The sequence below is a fragment of the Rhinolophus sinicus genome, linkage group LG04 (genome assembly GCF_036562045.2).
Source record: "Rhinolophus sinicus isolate RSC01 linkage group LG04, ASM3656204v1, whole genome shotgun sequence".
Taxonomy (NCBI): domain Eukaryota; kingdom Metazoa; phylum Chordata; class Mammalia; order Chiroptera; family Rhinolophidae; genus Rhinolophus; species Rhinolophus sinicus.
The window spans coordinates 98,771,784-98,793,207 of record NC_133754.1 but is presented as its reverse complement, the minus strand read 5'-3'; the positions used below and the strand labels follow the sequence as shown (position 1 = coordinate 98,793,207).

Sequence of the window (21,424 nt, the reverse complement as noted above, 5' to 3'; positions counted from 1 at the left end):
GACTAAAACCTTTTTAGCCATTAGAAAAATTACTCTGGCTACCATTTCATATATGCCAGGAATTGTTAAAATAGACTTTTTTTTGGGAAAACTGACAATAACTTTAACCATTATAATGAACCACAATGACATCAATATATTCCTGCAAAATAATTGATACAAAATGCTTTTAAAAGTTTCAGCACTGGGATTTGTAGCTGAAGCATAAAATGTTATGTGAAGAACCTTTGTCAGACTACTGCTAATTTGCACTAAGCTTTCAAATTGTATAGATGCAATTCCACTGCCAACTGTTTTCTTCAAACTAGTTTTTAAACATCTGTGATGCTTAAAACTTGGTTTCTGTAGTATTTGAAAGCTGATTTGTGTGCATGAAATTGGTAAAGTCAAGTTTAAAACATTTACTAGAATTCTTAATTTTAGTTGATCTAAGAGAAGATACTTGAAACTGAGGAGTAAACTGGATAGGGAGCTTCTAGGGCTAGTGGTCTGATTACTTTTGCACAGTGAATTTCAGAAAATTATAATGTAAGCTTCATAAAGGTAATGACTTTGTCACTACAGATGTACTACTTTATATCTAGTGCTTAACATATAGTAAATGCTCAGAAAATAATTGGAAACAGAGATGGGAAAGATGGAAATGGAAGGGAGCAATAAGCTGGCCCAATTGGATCAGTGTTAATATGAGTACTTTTAGTAGAATTTTTCAAAAATGGTTGTTCACAGTTGCAGAATCTTTGGTAACAGAATGAGTTTATATTTAGGGTCCACTTGAGATTGATAGTGAATCCAAGTTAATCTGCTGCCCCGCTGACTGGTTTCCTCAAACAGTGCTCAGAGCATTCATTCATTCATAGAACATACGTTTATTGAACACCTATTGTGTAACAGGCACTGATCTAGTGCTGGAGGTACAGGGGAATAAATAAAACAGACAGAAATCCCTGTGCTCTTGAAGTTTACATTCTAGTGGGAAATGACAGATAATAAATAATATACTATGTGCATTATTATGTTACAATTTATACATTATTGACAGATGGAGACCAGTGCTATGGAGAAGAAAAATGAAGCAGGAAAGGGAATGAGAAGACATTACAATTTAAAATAGAGTGACCAGAGAAGACCTCACTGAGAAGGATATTTGAACAAAGATCTGAAGGAAGTCATGCACATACCTAAGAGAAGAGCATTTCAAGCAAAGAGAACAGCAAGTGCCAAGACCCTGTGGATAAACAGTGCCTGACGTGTTTAAGCAGCATTGGGGGTGGGGTGTTGGCAATGGCTGGATAGAAGAGGAAAGGAGGAGATAGTGTGGGATGCAGTAAGAGGTAATGGGGGACTCATTTATTGGACCTTTAGGCGTTGTATGGACTTTGGTTTGTATTCTGAGCTAGGTGGGATGGCATTAGAGGATTTTAAAGAGTGACGTAATCTGACTTATTTTTTGTAAAAGATTACTCTGAGGTTAGTTTTACAATTAAAGAAGCTAATTGAAGGGAGAAATAGAAAATTAAAAAATAATGGTTGGAGACTTCCATACCCCATCTCTATAGTGGATAGAACAACCAGACAGAAAGTTAGCAAGAATAGAGAACACTTAAACAGTGCTATCAACCAGCTAGACTAACTGACATCCATAGAACATTCAAACAACAGTAACAGAATAGAAAGCTTCTTAAGTGCTTATGGAATATTCTCCCGGATGGAACATATCCAGGCCATAAAACAAGTCTCAAAAATTTTAAAATAATTGAATTCATTCAGAGTATGTTGTCAGACCACAATGGAAACATAAGGAAAATTTTGGAAATCACAACCTTGTGGAAATTACAGGGAACACTGTAAGTTACCAGTGGACCAAAGAAGAAATCATAATTGAAATTAGAAAATACTTTGAGATGAATGAAAATAAAACATACCAAAATTCATGGGATGCAGTGAAGCAGAGCTTACAGGGAAATTTATTGTGTAAATTTTTTTATTGAGGTGTAATTGACATTATATTAGTTTCAGGTGTACAACATGATTCAATATTTGTATATGTGAAATGATAGACCACAATAAGTCTCTTTAATGTCTGTCACCATACATAGTTATGAAATATTTTTCTTGTGATGACAACTTTTAAGATCTACTCTGTTAGCAACTTTCAAATATGCAGTGCAATATAATTAACTGTAGTCACCATGATGTACATTACATCTCCATGATTTGTTTTATAACTGGAATTTTGTACCTTTTCACCCTTTTTACCCACTTTGCTCACCCACCACCCCCTGTAAATCTTATATTAGAAAAAATATCTCAAATAAGTAACAAGTTTAGAATGCAAAAAAGAAACAAAACCCAAAGCAAGCAAGAAGGACATAGTAAAGAATAGAGAGGAAACAAATGAAATAGAAAACAAAAACAACAGAGGAAATAAATGAAAACAAGTTGGTGTTTTGAAAAGCAACAAAATTAACAAATTTTAGCTACACTGACCAGAAAAAAAAAGTGAAAACTCAAATTATTAAAACCAGGAATGAAAGAGGGGCATCACTACTGACTACAGAAATTACAAGGATTATAAAGGAACACCATAAACAACTGTATGTCAACAAATTAGACAACTTACATTAAACGGACAAATTGCTAGAAAGACTCCTGAAACTGACTCAAAAAATAGAAAATGTGAATAGACTCATTACAAGTAAAGTGATTGAATCAATCATTTAAAATTTTCCCACAAAGTCTAGGCCCAGATGATTTCACTGAAGAATTCTACTTAACATTTAATAAAAAATTAATTACAAATCCTTCACAAACTTTCCCAGAAGGCAGAAGAAGAGAGAAAACTTTCCAACTGATTCTATGAGGTAGTATTACCTGATACCGAGACCAAAGATGTTATAGGAAAACTACAAACCAATATCCTCCATTCATATAGATGCAAACAAACAAACAAACAAACAAAAAAGTCTTTAAAATACTAGCAAACTCAATCCAACAACATATACAAAGGATTATACATCTTGACCAAATGAAATTTATCACAAGAATTCAAGGCTAGTTTGACATCTGAAGATAAATTACTGTAATATATTAATAAAACAAAGGGCAAAAACCACATGATTACAATAGACACAGAAAAGCATTTGAAAAACCCAGCACCTATTGGTGAAAACTGTCAACAAACTAGAACTGGAAAGGAACTTCCTCTACGTGATAAAGAGCAACTGTGAAAATCCTACAGCTAACATCATACTATTAATAAATAGCAAAAGACTAAAAGATTTTCCCTTAAAATCAGAAACAAGACAAGATGTCCACTCTCCCCACTTCTATTCAATGTTGTACTGGAGGTTCTAGCCTGAGTGTTTAGGCAAGGAAACAAAGGCATCCAGCTTGGAAAGAAGGAAGCAAAACTCTCTGTATTTCCAGTGACACACAATCTTGTATATAGGAAATCCTGAAGAACCCACTATAAACTAAAAGAAAGAATATACTAGTTCAACCAACTACAGGTTGAACAAAATATACAAAAACCAATTGTATTTCTATGCACTATAATTAGTAGTCCAAAAATAACATTAAGAAAGCCATTCTGTTCACAATAGCATAAAAGAGAATGACATGCTTTGGAATAAATGTAGCACAAGTGTAAGATTTCTATACTTAAATTATAAATTATTGAAATTAAAGAAGACCTAAATTAATGGAACAACATCCTATTTTCATAGATTAAAAGACAGTATTCTGGGGCCGGCCCGGTGGCTCAGGCGGTTAGAGCTCCATGCTCCTAACTCCGAAGGCTGCCGGTTCGATTCCCACATGGGCCAGTGGGCTCTCAACCACAAGGTTGCCAGTTCGGTTCCTCAAGTCCCGCAAGGGATGGTGGGCTGTGCCCCCTGCAACTAGCAACGGCAGCGGCAACTGGACCTGGAGCTGAGCTGCGCCCTCCACAGCTAAGACTGAAAGGACAACAACTTGAAGCTGAACGGCACCCTCCACAACTGAGATTGAAAGGACAACAACTTGACTTGGAAAAAAGGCCTGGAAGTACACACTGTTCCCCAATAAAGTCCTGTTCCCCTTCCCCAATAAAAAAATCTTTAAAAGAAAAAAAAAAAGACAGTATTTTTAGATAGCAAAAACAAACAAACCCAAACCAAAAACCGCCCAAACCACATGGTCTGGATATTCAATGCAAAACCTATTAAAATCTCTGGTTTTTTTGGGGGGAGAGGCGAGGGCAGAAACTGACAAGCTAAAATTTTTATGGAAATGCAAATGACCCAGAATAGTCCCAACAATCTTGAAAAAGAAGGGTCAAGTTTAAAGACCTGCACTTCCTGATTTCAGAATTTAATACAAAGCTACAGTAACCATGACAGAGTAGTACTGTCATAAAGATAGACTATAGATCAAAGGAATAGAATTAAGAAATCCACAAAACCTTACATTTATAGTCAGTTGATTTTTGGCAAAGGCACCAAGAAAACCCAATGGAGAAAAAGGAGTCTTCAAAAATGGTTCTGGAACTCTGGGTGGTGAACACACAATGTGATATATAGATGATGTATTACAGAATTGTACACTTGAAACCTGTGTCACTTCACTAACCATTGTTGCCCCAATAAACTTTTTAAAAAAGCAGTTCTGGGACAGTTGGACATGCACACATGTAAAATAATAATAATAATAATTTAGACCCCCAACCTCACACCACACCCTAAAATTTACTCAAAATGTAACAGCTAAAACTGTCAACTTTAGGACAAAACATGGACTTTGTGACTTTGGGTTAGGCAATGATTTTTTAGAAATATCAGAAAGCACAGTGGTAAAATATAATAAATTAAGACTTTTCGGAATTAAAACTTTTGCATTTCAAAAAACACTTTCCAGAAAGTGAAAAAGCCCGCAGAATGGGAGAAATATTCATGAATTATATATTCAATAAGGGACTTATCTCTAACATAAAGAACCCTAACAACTCAAAAAGACCTAGTTTATTTCAAATGGGCAAAGGGTTTGAACAGACATTTGTAAAAAGTAGATACACAGGGGCCGGCCCGGTGGCTCAGGCGGTTAGAGCTCCATGCTCCTAACTCTGAAGGCTGCCGGTTCGATTCCCACATGGGCCAGTGGGCTCTCAACCACAAGGTTGTCAGTTCAGTTCCTCGAGTCCCACAAGGGATGGTGGGCAGCGCCCCCTGCAACTAAGATTGAACACAGCACCTTGAGCTGAGCTGCCTCCCAGATGGCTCAGTTGGAGCGCATCCTCTCAACCACAAGGTTGCCGGTTCAACTCCCGCAAGGGATGGTGGGCTGTACGCCCTGCAACTAGCAACAGCAACTGGACCTGGAGCTGAGCTATGCCCTCCACAACTAAGACTGAAAGAACAACAACTTGAAGCTGAACAGCACCCTCCACAACTGAGATTGAAAGTCAACAACTTGACTTGGAAAAAAGGCCTGGAAGTACACACTGTTCCCCAATAAAGTCCTTTGAAAAAAAAAAAAGTAGGTACACAAATGGTCAATAGCTGAAAAGATGCTTAATAGCAGTAACTAAGAAAATGCAAATCAAAAGCACAGTGGGATACTGCTTTACACCCACTGTACTGGCTGTAATAAAAAAGACATGAACAACATGAACAAGTGGTGGCGAGGATGTGGAGAAAATGAAACCCTCATACACTGCTGATGAGAATGTAAAATAGTGCAGCCACTTTGGAAAATAGTTTGGCAGTTCCTCCGAAGATTCAATATAGAATAACCATACGATCCAGCCATTCTACGTGTAGGTATCTCCCAAAGAGAAATGAAAACATGTTCACATAAAGATTTTTATATTGAATATTCAGAATAGCCGTACTCACAATTGTCAAAAAGTGGAAACAACTCAAATGCCCATCAACTGGTGAATGGATAAACAAAATGTAGTATATCCATATAATAGAATACTATTTGACAGGGAAAAGGAATGAAATACTGATACATGTCACAACATGAATGAACCTCAGAAACATTATGCTCAATGAAAGAAACTAGGCACAAAAGAACACATTGAATATTGTGCTAGTAGGATAATGGATTTCAGCATTGCCTTTTCCCCACCCCTCAAATATTTTAATTAATTCTCATGAAAAGCTTAGAAGAGGCATAGAATTTTTAGCACTGTCTGTCTTATCCCCATTCCTTTGTTTCTTTGTTTTCTTTTCCCCCCCTTATCCACATTTCAAAGGAAAATAATTTTCTGTTCTAGAATTTTGAGTGGGTGGCATTTTATTTTAGTGATCAAAAAATTCTGTCTTTAGCTCCCATCTAAAGAACTTAAGGACTTTCATTTAGCATAGTGTTTTTCGAGGTCTACCCATGTTGCAATATCAGTAAGAATTTCAATTCTTTTTATGGCTAAATATTCCATTGTATGGATATACTTTTTGTTTATCTGTTCATCAGTTGATGGACATTTGGGTTGTTTGCACCTTTTGGCTATTTTGAATAATGCTACAATGAAAATTGACATACAAGTATCTGTTCAAGTTTCTGTTTTCAGATCTTTTGGGAATTCCACCTAAGAGTGGAATTGCTGGGGCATCTGTTAATTCTTTGTTTAACTTCTTGAGGAACCACCAAACTGTTCTCCACAGCAGCTGCATCGTTTTACATTCTCAGAAGCAATGTACAAGTGTTCCAATTTTCTATGTCCTTGCCAACAATTGTTATTTTTCATTTTGGCTTCCATTTTCCCAAAGACTAATGATGTTGATGTGTTTATTGGCCTTTTTTCTGTCTTATTTGGAGAAATAGCTACTCAAGTCCTTTGCTCACTTTTAATTTGTGTTATCATTTGTTGTTGCATGGTAAGGGTTCTTTATATACTCTGGATACTAGATCCTTATCACATACATGATTTGCAAACATTTTCTTCTATTCCATTGGGTTGTCTTTTCACTTCCTTAATGGTGTCCGTAGAGGCTCAAGAGTTTTCATTTGGATGAAGTCCAATTTATCTGTTTATTCTTTCATTGCTTGTGCTTTTTGTTTCATATCTAAGAAACCATTGCCAAATCCAAGGTAATGAATGTTTATCTCATGTTTTCTAAGAATTTTATAGTTTTAACTACATTTAGGACATTTAGGACTTTCATATACGAGATGTGATCAAACAATACAGTGAGTGTTAAAATTATTATAGTAAAAGACACATTGCCATTAATCCCCCTCAAAATACTCCCCCTCACTTCAAACACACTTATCCCATCGTTCTTGCCACTTTCTGAAGCAGTTCTGAAGTCTTCTTTTGTGAGTTGCACTGTCGTGGCTGCCTCAATGTCCTGAATAATTTTGACTTTGGGGAAGAGCCAGAAGTCGCACAGTGCCAGATCTGGTGAATAAGTTGGATGAGGACACACCGTAATGTTTTTATTTGACAGAAATTGCTGTACCAGAAGCAATGTGTGACACAGAGCATTGTCATGATGGAAGATGATTTACAGCACACTTTAAAACACACCTTCTCTCAACCATAGCTCACACCTGACTGACTGCACCAAACAAGTTGAAATTTGTCACACACTGTTACTAAGGTTCCATGCACTGCCGCCCGTATTGAAGATCCCTGCCTTTCTGTTGGATGGCACTCGGCAGCACCATTCACCATATTTTTTTTTATCACACCTCATATTTAGGGATGGTTTTTGTATATGCACATGTGTGAGGTAAGTGTCCAGGTTGATTCTTTTACATACGGATATCCAATTGTCCCAGCACTATTTGTTGAAAATATTTTTTTCCCTACTAACTGATCTTGGCATTCATTTAAACGTTCAGTTGACTGTAGATTTATGGGTTTATCTTTGGATCCTCAATTCTATTCCATTGATGTATATATCTAGCCTTACACAAGTACCACACTGTTTTGATCACTGTGGCTTTGTAGTAAGTTTTAAAATAGGAAGATGTGAGTTCTCCAATTTTTATCCCTTTTCAAGATTTCTTTGGTTATTTAGAGTTCCTTGAAATTCCACATAAATTTTAGGATCAGCTTGTCCCCTTCTGGGAAAATAAAAAGACAGTTGGAATTTGATAAAGATTGCACCGAATCTATCACTTTGGGGATAATTGCCATATTAATATTAAGGCTTCCAATCCATGAACACAAGACTTCTTTCTGTGTATTTAGGTCATCTTTTATTTCAACAATGTTTTTGTAGTTTTGTAGTGTGCAAGTCTTGAACCTCTTTGGTTAAATTTGTTCCTAAGGATTTTATTCTTTTTTATGGTTTTTAATAAATGGTATTGTTTCCTTACTTTCCTTTTAGGATTGTTCATTGTTAATGTATAGAAATACATCTGATGTTTGTATGTTGACATTGTATCCCATAAGTTTGTTGCAGCTATTTAATAGCTTTAAACTTTTCTTGTGGATTCTTTAGGAGATACTATATATAAAGTCATATCCTCTTTGAGTAGATTTACTTGCTCTTTTCCTATTTGGATGCTTTTTATTTACTTTTTTCTTGCCTAATTGCTCTAGTTAGGACCTTCAGTACAATGTTGACTAGAAGGTAGTGAAAATGGGCTTTTTTTTTTTCTTTCTCCTCATTACATGGGAAAAGCTTTAAGGCCATTAAGTGTAGTGTTTGCTGTGGGTTTTCTAACATACCCTTTACCATATTGAGGAAGTTGTCTTCTATTCTTAGTTTGTTGAGTGCTTTTATCATGAAAGGGTGTTGAATTGTGTTAAAGGCTTTTTCTTCATCATCTGAGATAATCATGTGTCCCCTCCCTTCATTATATTAATGTTCTGTATTTTTATTGATTTTCGAATGTTGAATCACCCTTGTTTGCTAGTATTTTTTTGAGGATTTTTGTATCTATATTCATAAGTGGTACTGGTGTGAAGTTTCCTTTTCTTGTGATGTCTTTGTTTGGCTTTGATATTACGGTAATGCTAACTTCATAGAAGGGTTTAGGAAGTGTTCCCTTCTGTACTGTGTTTTGGATGACTTTGAGAAGGATTGGTGTCAATTTTTCTTTAAATATTTGATGAAATTCACCAGTGAAACCATCTGTCCCTGTTTTTTTGTTGGCAATTTTTTGAACAGTGATTGAATCTCTCCACTTGCTATAGATTTGTTAAGATTTTCTATTTCTTCTTGAGTCAGTTTTGGTACTTTGGGTGTTTTGAGGAATTTCTGCATTTCATCTAGGTTCTCTATTTTGTTGGAGTTTAATTGTTCGTAGTGTTTTTTTAAATAATACTTTTTATTTCTGTAATGTCAGTAGTAATGTCCCCACTTTGTTTTCTGGTTTTAGTAATCTGAGTGTGCTCCTTTTTATTCTTGGTCAAAAGGTTTGTCAATTTTGTCAATCTATGCAAAGAACCAACTTTTGGTTTCCTTGATTTTTCCTCTTATTTTTCTATTCTCTATTTTGGTTATCTCCACTTTAATCATTTTTTTTTTTCTTCTGATTTGGATTTAGTTTGCTCTTATTTGTCTAGTTTCTTAAGGTATAAAATTAGGTTATAGGTCTTTTTTCTTTTTTAATGTAGTCATTTACAACTATAAGTTTCCCTCTGAGCACTGGTTAGCTGCATCCCATAGATTTTGGTATGTTGTATTTTTACTTTCATTTGCCTCAAATTAGAAAAAATTTTTCTTGTGATTTCTTCATTGACAACAATTGTTGTTTAAGAGTGTTTTGTTTAATTTTCATGCATTTTAAAAAGTTTCAGATTTTCTTTTGTTATTGATTTCTAGTTTCCTTCCATTATGACCAGATAAGATATTTTGTTTAATCTCAGTCTTTTAAAATGTATTAAGACTTGTTTTGTGGCTTAACATATAGTCTGTTCTGGAGAATGTTCCGTGTGTGCTTAAGAAGAATGTATATTCTGCTATTTTGGATGGAGTGTTCTACATATATCAGTTCTAGTTGGTTTAGTGTTGTTCAAGTCCTCTATTTCCTTGGTGATCTTTTGTCTAGTTGGTCTATCCATTATTGAAAATAGTGTATTGAAATCTCCAACTATTATTGCAGTGTTGTCTATTTCTCCATTTAATTTTGTCTGTTTTTGCCTCAGATATTTTGGAACTCTTCTGTTAGATGTTTTAATTAGGTGCTTTATATATTTTGGAACTATTTTATTAGGTTTTCTATTTGGAGCTACTCGTATATTTTGAACTTCTTTTATTTGGAGCTCTTTTATTAGATGTAATTGCTATAACTTCTTGATGGTTTGACACTTTTATCAATGTATAATGTCTTTCTTTGTGTCTTATAACAATTTTTTTCTTAAAGTCTATTTTATCTGATATTAGTATAGACACCCAGCTTTATTTTATTTATTATTTGTAATAAAATCTTTATTCATTTTTTCATTTTCAACCTATTTATGTCTTTGGATCTAAAATGAACCTCCTGTAGATGGCATATAGTTAGATGTTTTTTAATGTGTTATGGCAGTCTCTGCCTTCTCATTGGAGAGTTTAATGCATTTTCACTTAATGTAATTATTATTTTTTTAAGATTTTATTGGGGAAGGGGAACAGGACTTTATTGGGGAACAATGTGTACTTCCAGGACTTTTTTTTTTTCCCAAGTCAAGTTGTTGTCCTTTCAGTCTTAGTTGTGGAGGGCGCAGCTCAGCTCCAGGTCCAGTTGCTGTTGCTAGTTGCAGGGGGCGCAGCCCACCATCCCTTGCAGGAGTCGAACCAGCAACCTTGTGGTTGAGAGGACGCGCTCCAACCAACTGAGCCACCCGGGAGGCAGCTCAGCTTAAGGTGCCATGTTCAATCTTAGTTCCAGGGGGCAGAGCTCACCATCCCTTGCGGGACTCGAGGGACTGAACTGGCAACCTTGTGGTTGAGAGCACACTGGCCTATGTGGGAATCAAATCGGCAGCCTTCGGAGTTAGGAGCATGGAGCTCTAAGTGCCTGAGCCACCGGGTTGGCCCCCACTTAATGTAATTATTGATAAAGAAGGACTTACTCTAGCCATTTAGCTATTTGCTTTGTATGTATCTTACATCCTTTTTGTTCCTCCCTCATTCATGCCTTCTTTTGTATTTAACTTTTTTCCATTGTGCTGTTTTGATTCTCTTCTCATTGATTGCTCTGGGGATTACAATTAATATTGTTATTTTTAACAATCTATAAATAGTTTGAATTTATACCAAGTTAGTTTTAGTAGTATACAAAACTTTGCTCCTATGTAATTCCATATATGTTATGTCCCCCCTTTTATGTTATTGTCACAAATTACATATTTTTACACTGTGTGTTGACATAGATATATAATTTGTTTATACATTTGTCTTTTCAATCATATTGGAAAAAAACAAGGAGTTAAAAACCAAAAATACAATAATACTGACTTTTGTATTTACCTACGTTATTACCTTTACTGGTGTTCTTTACTTCTTTGCGCAAAGAAAGACTCAGAGACAGAAGATTTTGAAAGGGAAGGTAGTTGCAAGAGAACAAGGAAGTCAGACTTCATAAGGACTCACTCCCCAAATAGAGAACCTGACCAATGTTTAATCAAATAAACCACAAAGTTATCATGATTCCCAAATTTATGTTACTTTGTTAATGGTGACAATAGACATATTCTCAGATATCAAAATAGCAAAATCAAGAATAAAATTGTTTTCAGAAATCCTGGCTTATAGGATATTTGAATATCTTGGAGACCCAAACCAGTTAGGATGCCCCTGTTATTTTTCGTTTATCTCAAAGTGCAAAGTACTTTCCTTTTTTTCCTGGCTGCTGTCTGTGAAGTGCTCTGTCATTTTGGCAATAGAGCAGTTTTGTAATCACAAGTCTCAGATCAGTAGAAACTCTTACTGCTGTTGGGACGATAAATATATAGAAATACTTCGGAGACAACTTGGAAATATCTTACTAGTTGAACATTCACACACCTTATAACACAGCAATTCCACTGGAATATACCCTTACAACAACTTTTGCACATGCACATAGGGAGATAGCTATAAGGACATTCATAGAAAGACTGAAACTTCATATTCCTACTGTCTTTTCTGAAAACATTGGATAAATGTGTCAGCTGATGTTTGTTGGCGCCAATTCAACACCAACAGGAATCCCCAATTTGGGGTGCAGTGAAAAAGGAAAATTTATTCAGTGCAGACAGCTCAGTTGTGATACAGCACAGTTGTGGAACCACTCAATAGCATTATTGCTCAATTATGAAATAATACAGCTGAGAAACAGCATGGCTGCAAGGTGGCCCTGGGGCGAGGCCCCTCTCTGGATAGAGAGCTCCACTCCACTCCTCTCTGCTCTGCTTGCCTGCTTTTCTCCACTCTGCTCTGGTGAGACATCTTTGGTGTTTCAGCTCCAACCAGGGAAATGCAGTCTTCCATCTTCATCTTCGGTGGAAAGGGAAAGTATGCTCTCTGAGTGAATGGGGAGCTGACTAGTATAGAGAGAAGTCTCTGCCCCTGGTTCCTGATTGGTCCTTCCTCATGCAAATGAGGATTCCAAATCCCCACAGTTTGATTGTTCCAAAAATCACTGTCCTGATTGGTCAGAATGGAGCTGCTCTGATTGGTCAGTGAAGATGCTAATGAGCATATAGCCACACAGCTCCAATTGGATGCGGAAAGTCTCAGTCCTATTGGTTGAAATAGGATTCCAGGAACTCCTTTACATGGGTTGGCTCAGACAGTAGGAACACAGTGCAGGCTTCTCCCCGAAGTATGGCTTATGTGAGAGGCCCCTATTTAGAAATAGCTGCGGAGGCTCCCATTTGAGCCCTGTTAGCCACCAAGAGACTTCTTGGTAGTTATTTTCTTACTAGGGGTCGACAGATGCAAAGGGCCTACATCTCTGGCCCACTGCTGAAGTTATCTATAATTTTAGTTAAGTGCATAATTCTTCAGGAAACGAACAAAGAAGATTTCCATAAAACTTTTTTTTCTGAATAATTTTAACATATCCTCTCACTGGCAAGTCACTGCTAATAAAATATAAACTGAAAATAGATATTTTTTCTTCTTTGTCTAGACTACTTAATTTTGTTCTCCTTTGCTATTGTCTAGTTCAAAAGTAGCAGCTTGGTGTGACATTTGTGGGAAGGATGCTCTTCAGTCTAATCTCATACGTAGGAACCCAGTGAAAATGCAGCAGGAAGCATGTAGATATTTCTAGAAGATGCTAAAAACTCTCTGAAAAATGAAAAATTCACAGACATAATTTCTCTAAAATAGAACTCTCAATCAGAGTTTGGAAATTGAATAAATGAATGAATGATTGAATGAATAGTTGATTCAAAATGCATCATTAATGAATTGGAAATAATCAACTATGTCATTTTGTCCTAAATATATTCCTCTAAGGAATCATTATTATTATATGGAAGACTTTTTAAAAATGATAACCAAGCCCCAGTTAAATTAAATCAGAATCTCTAGGAGAGGGACTTAGCCATTAGTATTTCTTAAAAGCCCCCAGGTGATTCTAAACTGTAACAATTTGGTGAACCACAGAACTATGCCTTGTACTCAAATTGGGGTCCAAGAACAACATCACCTGGGATCTTGTTAGAATTCAGAATCTCACCCCACCAGACCTACTGAATCAGAGACTGAAGTTTAACAAAGACCCCAGATGATGATGTGTAACATAATTGAAGTTTGGGAAGCTCTGGGCAGTCATAATTTTCATCCTGCACACCATACCATTTTGCTACATCTTGGATGAGGATATTAGGGACAGGTCTTTCTCTTTAAGGTTCTTGTTCCTACTGTAACCTGGAAGCAGCTCAATCACAATCATAAAGATTGTAAATCCAATCATAAAGAAACAGTTGAATGCACAGGTACGTGAAAAGGTGCTCAACATCACTAATCAACAGGGAAATGCAAATCAAAACCACTATGAGATACCACCTCATACCAGTTAGCATGGCCATTATAAAAAAGACAAGAAATAGCAAGTTGGGAAGGACATGAAGAAAAGGGAATCCTTGTGCACTGTTGGTGGGAATGTACATTGGCACAATCGCTGTGGAAAACAGTATGGAGGTTCCTCAAAAAATTAAAATAGAGTTACTATATAATCCAGCAATTCCACTTCTGGGTATTTAGCCAAAGGAAACAAAAATGCTAAAATAATACCTGCACCCCCCCGTTGATTGCAGCTTTATTTACAACAGCCAAGACATGGAAATAACCTAAGTGTCCATCGATGGATAAAGAAATACACACCAGAGTATTATTCAGCCACAAAAAGAAGGAAATGCCACTTATGACAGTGTGGATGGACTTTTAGGGCATTATGTTAAACAAAATAAGTCAGAAAATGACAAATACCATATGATATGACTCAGATGTGGAATCTGAAAACAGAAAAGCTCATTGATAGAACAGATTTCTGGTTGCCAGAGGTGAGGGATGGGGGTGGGAGAAAATGAATGAAGGGGGTCAAAAGGTACAAACTTTCAGTTATAAAAGCAAATTATGGAAACATAATGTGCAGTATGTTGACTATGGTAATAATACTGTGTTGTATATTTGAAACTTGATAAGAGAGTAAGTCTTAAAGGTTCGCATCAGAAGAAAAAAAAAGTGTAACTGTGGTGATGGATGTTAACTAGACTTATTTTGATGATCATTTTGCAATATATACATATATCAAATCATGTACACCCGAAATTAATACAATGTTATATGTCAATTATATCTCAATTTAAAAAAATAAATGATAGACATTCCACCTCCCAATGGGCAAAGTCCATATCTCCAATGACCCTGATCAAAAGTGTGAAGTAACAATCATCGTGCTGTCCACTCAGATAACCTCACCCCATCCTGAGAAGACTTCTTTGAACCCCACATCAAACTCTCATGCTTCATACATTTACAGTGCTTGCTAAAGATCTTTTACAAATTTTATTATACAAACTGAAACATATAAAACATACTAGTATAATGAACCATTATGTACAAATGACCCAGTATCAGTAGTTACCAAATCATAGCTAATCTTGTTTTATCCATGCCAAAACCCACTTCCTTGTCTTCTAAATTATTCTGAAGCAAATCTTAGTCATCAGCTTATTTCATCTATAAATATTTCAATATGCATCTCTAAAAGAAATAACCCAAATGCTATTATGACACTTTGAATAATTAACAATCTCTTAATATCATCAGTATCCAGTTACTGATCACATTTTCCCCAATTGTCTCATAATTTTTAAATAGTTTGGATGAAGATTCACGTAGGACCACTTATGATAGTTTTGATATGTCATTTAGATTTCTTTTTTCATTAAACTTATTGGGGTGAGACGTTGGTTAATAAAATTATATAGGTTTCAAGTGTACAATTCTGTAATACATCATCTATATATTGCATTGTGTGTTTACCACCCAAAGTCAAATCTCCTCCCGTCACCTCTGACCCCCTTTAACCTCATCTACCACCCCCCTATACTGCCCCCCATACCCTCTGGTAACCACTAAGCTGTTGTCTGTGTCTAAGTTTTTGCTTATTTGTTTGTCTTGTTGATTTTTTGCTTTCAGTTTTATATCCCACATTAGATCTCTTTTAATCTATCAATTTCTTCAAAATCCTTTTCTCCTCTTGCAATTTATTTGTGAACTGAACCTGTTTGTCCTGTAGAGTGTTCCACAGTTTGGATTTTGCTGATTGTAACTTCATGGTCTTGTTTAATATGATCCTCTGTCCTATTTCCTGTAGCTTGTTAGATTGATAAAGATTTAATAAACAAACTTATTAAATGTTAATAGCCCATTGTATTGCACTTCTTTGGTAGACCAGTTAGAGTGGTGCTAGTGTCAACCTGTTGCAGTTACCCAGTTCTGGTTAGAACTAGGATAAACCGTGCGGTTGCATTAATTGCTGTGGGGCAGGGCAGTGCAGAAGGAAACTCTTGGAGTGGAATGGGAGCTGCTCTTTGCTTCACCTCCTCACAACCTCTATTCTCGATGCCCCCTTCCTCTCTTAGAGTGGCACAGTGCATTTCTCTTCTCTGGACTCCCTCTTCTTTAGTCACATCTGCTGGACACATTTTTGGCACCTGGGAGAATCAAAGAACCTCCTAATCTGTGTGGGTGCAAAAAGGAGATATACCTAACTTTCCACTCATTCTTTAAGAACCAGTTGAAATCTTTCATCTGGGAGCAGTATTTCAGGTTCCCCCACTCCAACCCCCATCTGGAAGGCATAGTCGATCATTCTCTCTTTGGTGGCAACAGTGTACCTCACGTATGCCCCTACAGTGGTACCTCGATTTTCTAATGTAATCCGTTCCGGAAGACCGCTCGAGTTCTGAAATGTTTCAAAACCGAGGCACGGTTTCCCCATAGAAAGTAATGCAAAATGGATTAATCCATTCCAGACCTTTAAAATCAACCCCTAAAACTGCAAATTTAGCATGAATTTTACTATCTAATGATACCATAGATCCATAAAATTTTACGGCGTTCGTAAACCAAAATGTTTGTCAATGCAGATGTTCGATAACCGAGGTACCATTGTATTATGCTTTTTCATTACATATAATTTCAAGTGTCTTTCTACCTAATCCTTGCCTCTGTAAGACACATGAGTTCCTTGAGGTCAAGAACTATGTGTTCTTTATTTTAGTAACTTTGGTGCTGTGCGCAGAGCCTGGTGGTGTCAGTCAAGTTCGTGGCAGGAAACAGAGGGACCCTCAAACCGGGTACTTGAGGACAGTTTAACAAAGAGACTATTACAAAGGTCCAGGCAGGGTTTAGTGAAAACGACAAAGAATGGTGCAGCATCCCGGAATTAATAACAACAGGACTTGATGAAGGGGCAAAGGGAGGGAATGGTTACCAAAACTCAGGAAGAGGGTTGTGTGGAGCTTGTAATGAAAGGACACAGCCAATCCATAGGGAGCCAGCAAGGAGGGAATCAGGAGAATAACTAGCCCAACGTCACTTTTCTCCCACCCTTTGATCTCCTTTTCCTGTCTCCCATTGGCCAAACCTAACCAGAACCTAGAGGTCACAAGAGCCCATTGCTGCAAGCCATACAGGTCAGCCCCCCAAGTCTGCACAGAGCTGGGGGCGACAAATAGAAGAGACTAGTACAGGAGCCTCAGCATCCACTCTCATCCTGTCCCAGCACAGGCTGTCTCATAAGTTCTACCAACTGTTCCATCATTGCGCAGTGATTCAATTCAGTCACAGTCTGACCTGAAATGGAAAATGTTAGCCATTGCCAGTGGCCTCCATACAAGGTACGGAGGAGGGTAGGAGAAAGCGGGAAGGAGGGGGAACAGTTAAAGCAATCAACATGAGACATAACTGCTATAAACCTGGACCTGCAGCAAGTCACAAAGCCCAAACTGATAACCATTGTGTCCTTCTGCCACCACCCATCCCACAGTCGTCTTACCTTCTGCCCGGCCGAGTGGGGTTTGGTACGGTGGCCCAAACGTTCGTTCGCTTAGGCTCTGGATCCGTGGTGAACCTCTTTTGGATTGCCACCGTTTTCCATTGACTACTAGAACAAGAGGTGCCTCAGTGAATGCTGGGGTTCCTCCTTTGTGCAACAGCGTCTCAGCTTCCCCTTAGTAAATGGGACCAGCCAGCACGATTTCTTTCTCTGACTTACGGTTAAGCAGCATGAGAAGCCCCCGAATGGAACTGCGGCGTTCCCTGACAGAAACAGTCCTCCTAGGCCATTAAGTCCAAGGTCAAACAGGAAGCAAGACTGCTTTCAGTGGTTATTTGGTGTCGTAGTGAGAGGGTCACTCCTACCTCCACCCCTTGTTCCCAGTCTGATGCAGTCTGACTATGGGGGAGGTGCTGGCTGCTGGTTTGAGGAATTTACTGCATCCTGTAGGAAAGGAGCCCACCTTGCCAGATATGCCTCCCAGCTGTCGCTGTATCTGTGTCTTCCACCGGCCATTCCCCAGTTCTATTACGCCACCTCCTTTGGGAGGAGTTGTTGAGTTGTAGCAGCACAGGGACAGATAGGACATTCTGTAAGTCTGAATGGAGCTGGCTGACGTGCTGCGGGCAAGGAAGGCAGATCCACTCTTGGAGCAGATACCGATCTGAGGCTAATTCTGGCCCCTCCCTGATGGCAAGGGTCCAGTGTCATCTACCCGCAACCAAGTCTCTGGCTGGTCCCCTTGGGGAACTGTGCCGTTTCAGGGTCTTAGTGTTGATCAGCTGCCAGCTTTGGCAGGAGCCAGACCAGCTGCAATCCTTTGAGTCTCTCCCCCGACAAAGTAAAAGCTATGTCTGGGGTGATCTCCTGGTGACGGTGTGGGGGCTGCACATTAGGTGGGGCAGGTGCTGAGAGGCTTAGGGTCTCTCAAGAAGCCACAGGCCAAGAATCCATTCTCAGAGGAGATTCTTATTTATTCTGGCAATTCTGAGAATCCTGCCTGTGGGGAGGACACACCCATTTACAGAGACTTCTCACCTTCTATTATGCGGGGTGAGGGTGAGAGTGGGGTGAGGAAGACTTTTGGGTGAATAGGCCTACCCACTTGCAAAGGAAACTCAGCTAAGTCACCTGTAAAAATCAATATATCCCATCATTCATAGGCTACGTCCATCAAAACTGTAAGACATTTAAAAGTAAGAAATGCTGTGAAAGACCAGTTTGAACAAATAGAACGCATCACTTCAGAGAGTGGGAGACAGATAGTGCAAGAAATAGAACTTTAAAAAAACCTTTCTAATCTATTCTCCAAAGACGTATTATTTATCTATTGCGGGGGCGGGGGAGGAATAGAACCAGATGGCCATGAAAAAAGAGCACTGAGAAAATAAAAAATTCTCAAAAGTTAAAAACCTGAGTGCTAAAATGAAAACTCAAAATAGAAGAACTGAATGAAGTAAAAGATCAAATAGTGATCCAGAAGATACGGACAAAGAGATTCCAAACTATGGAGCACTAGTGAGGGGCAGTTAAGAAACACAGAGGATATGATATCTATCTCTTAGGAATTCCGGGAGGAGAGAATAGTGAAAGAAGAGAAAGTATTTAAAGAAATACCAGAAGATACAGCAGTCCCTCATTATCCATGCTTTCGCCTTCTGGGGTTTCAGTCACCTGCAGTCAACCACAGCCCCAAAATATTACATGGGAAATTCCAGAAATAATTCCTAAATTATAAATTGCACGCTTATAAATTGTTCTGAGTGGCGTGGTGAAATCTTGCACTGCCATTCTGTCCTGCACAGGATGTGAGCCATCCCTTCGTCCAGAGCTTGCACGCTGTAGGTGCTCCCTGCATGTCAATCGCTAGTGGCCCTCTGGGTTATCGAATCGGTTATCAAAGAGAGACCACATTCCCTTAACTTTTGTCCCAGTATATTGTTATAGTATATCTATTTTGTTAGTTATTGGTAATCTCTTACTGTGCCTAATTTATGAATTAAACTCTATCATAGGTATGTATCTATAGGAAAAAGCATAGTATAGTGAGGGTGCCAAAAAAAATGTATACACATTTTTAAAAAAGAAAGCTATTAGAATTGTAATACTCAGTATATACCGAAAACAAAAGATAAATACAAGTCATGTTTCACTTCTGCAACCATGTTTTCCCAAAAATAAGACCAGGTCATATATTAATTTTTGCTCCAAAAGACGCATTAGGGCTTATGTTCAGGGGATGTCATCCTAAAAAATCATGCTAGGGCTTATTTTCCGGTTAGGTCTTATTTTTGGGGAAACACGGAATTACAAGAGATGCTCAAAGTGGTTACCATCAGCGTCCAGACACTTCTGATTGCAGCGAACTACTGCTTGAGCAACGTTGACCAAAGTGCCCACTTGTGTACATTTTGTTGGCACCCTCGCTATATAAGGTTTGGTACTATCCCATTTCAGGCATCCACTGGGAGTCTTGGAACACATCCCTTGAGGATAAGGGGGGACTAATTTCCCTGAACTGAAGAAAAACTCAAATGTGCAGATTGATAAAAACGTCTTACCCATATTGTATTCTGGTGAGGGTGGATGGAGGGTGATATACGAGTATATACATATATCTCAATCAACACTTAGACGCATTCTGGTGAAAGTTCAGAATGCCAAATTTAGTAAAAGGAAAAACCCTAAAATCTTGTAGCAAGAAAAGAAGTTTCTCATGTGAAAATAAGGAATAAATTGGCATCACATCTATGTAGAGCAACTAACTGGCAGCTAAAAGACAGTGGAGCTATGACTTAGAACGTACCACAAAAAATTCTTTCAACCTAGAATCCTATATCCAATCAAATGAATAAAGTGAAGGTAAAATAAAAATGTTAAGCACTCATGAAGTTTATCTCTCCATACACCCATTCTGAAAAGAAAAAAAAAAGCAAAAAACAATAAACTAAGGATGTATTCTTCCTACACAGAGAAGGAATCCAAGAAAGAGGGATACAGGAATCCAAGAACCCCAAAAACCGAGTGGACTCGCCAGGAGAACACTGAACAGAAGCCACAGGGAGTCATTTGTGTAACAGTCCCAGAAAGCTCTCAGTTCAAATTAAAATAGGAAGTAAAAGGGCTCCAAGAATATCTTTAAAAAGAAAATTGATTTCATTACACACATTGAGTATTTAAGAACCTGGACGTACTTAATGGTAAAGTGAAGACATTTCAATAGCTGCATATAAATACACACACACACACACACACACACACACACACACACACACACACAAATTAGAAACTTTGGGGAAAACAAATGCTGTATTAGGAAGTCACGATCCAAATAGGAAGCTAGTTAAAACATGACGCGATTCTCAGCTAGATACAGAATTTAGAAAAATATTCCGTTTGATCATGACACAGGTTTACTGACATAAGATACTTTTTTCTATGGGTTCAGTCACGTTGTTTTTGCAGTGAACCTATATACACAGCACAAAAGACTTCATTATAGCTCTAGAACAGAATGAAAGTGTAAGAACAATGGCAGATTTGAACAGAAACAGGGAAAGGAGCAGAGAAGCAGAAAGACCTGCTGATAGTTTAATGTCCTTACCAGGACAGCTCAAAAGGAAAAGTTGTTACCCCTGGGAGTGGGATTTGGAGAATGAAAAGGGAAAACAGAGGAAGGAAACCTTATACCCCCACCTCTGGCTTCAGCAGTGAGTGGGGTTTTGGTCTTTAGTCTCAAGTAAAGAAAGCACTTTAGAGAAGCCAGATTCTCAGCTGCCACTGCCACCTTGAGACCCATGGCCACAGGTCCCATATTCCGCCTCCCTTAGCTCTTACTGTTTTCTCTCTCTGTGTTTCTGGTCCTTGTAAGTAATTATCTTGTTTCTGAGCCATGCTATATCTTTTTTTGCTTTCTCCTTGCATATTTTGTTTGGCATTGCTTCGTGTTTGCAGCGGATGAAATGCATCTTACTGTACCATCTTGACAGGACAGCCATAG

General features: G+C 37.9%; 1 long non-coding RNA gene across 2 annotated transcripts in view; it reads left to right on the top strand.

Annotated features, from left to right (window-relative positions):
- The window catches only part of LOC109449801 (uncharacterized), a 36,558-nt gene extending 20,773 nt beyond the window's left edge, over window positions 1-15,785 (top strand). For both annotated transcript variants that reach the window (XR_012495596.1, XR_002137756.2), the window contains exon 5: window positions 1,043-15,785. This is a non-coding gene — a long non-coding RNA (uncharacterized LOC109449801). The remainder of the gene's footprint in view (window positions 1-1,042) is intronic.
- The last annotated feature ends 5,639 nt before the right edge of the window (window positions 15,786-21,424 follow it).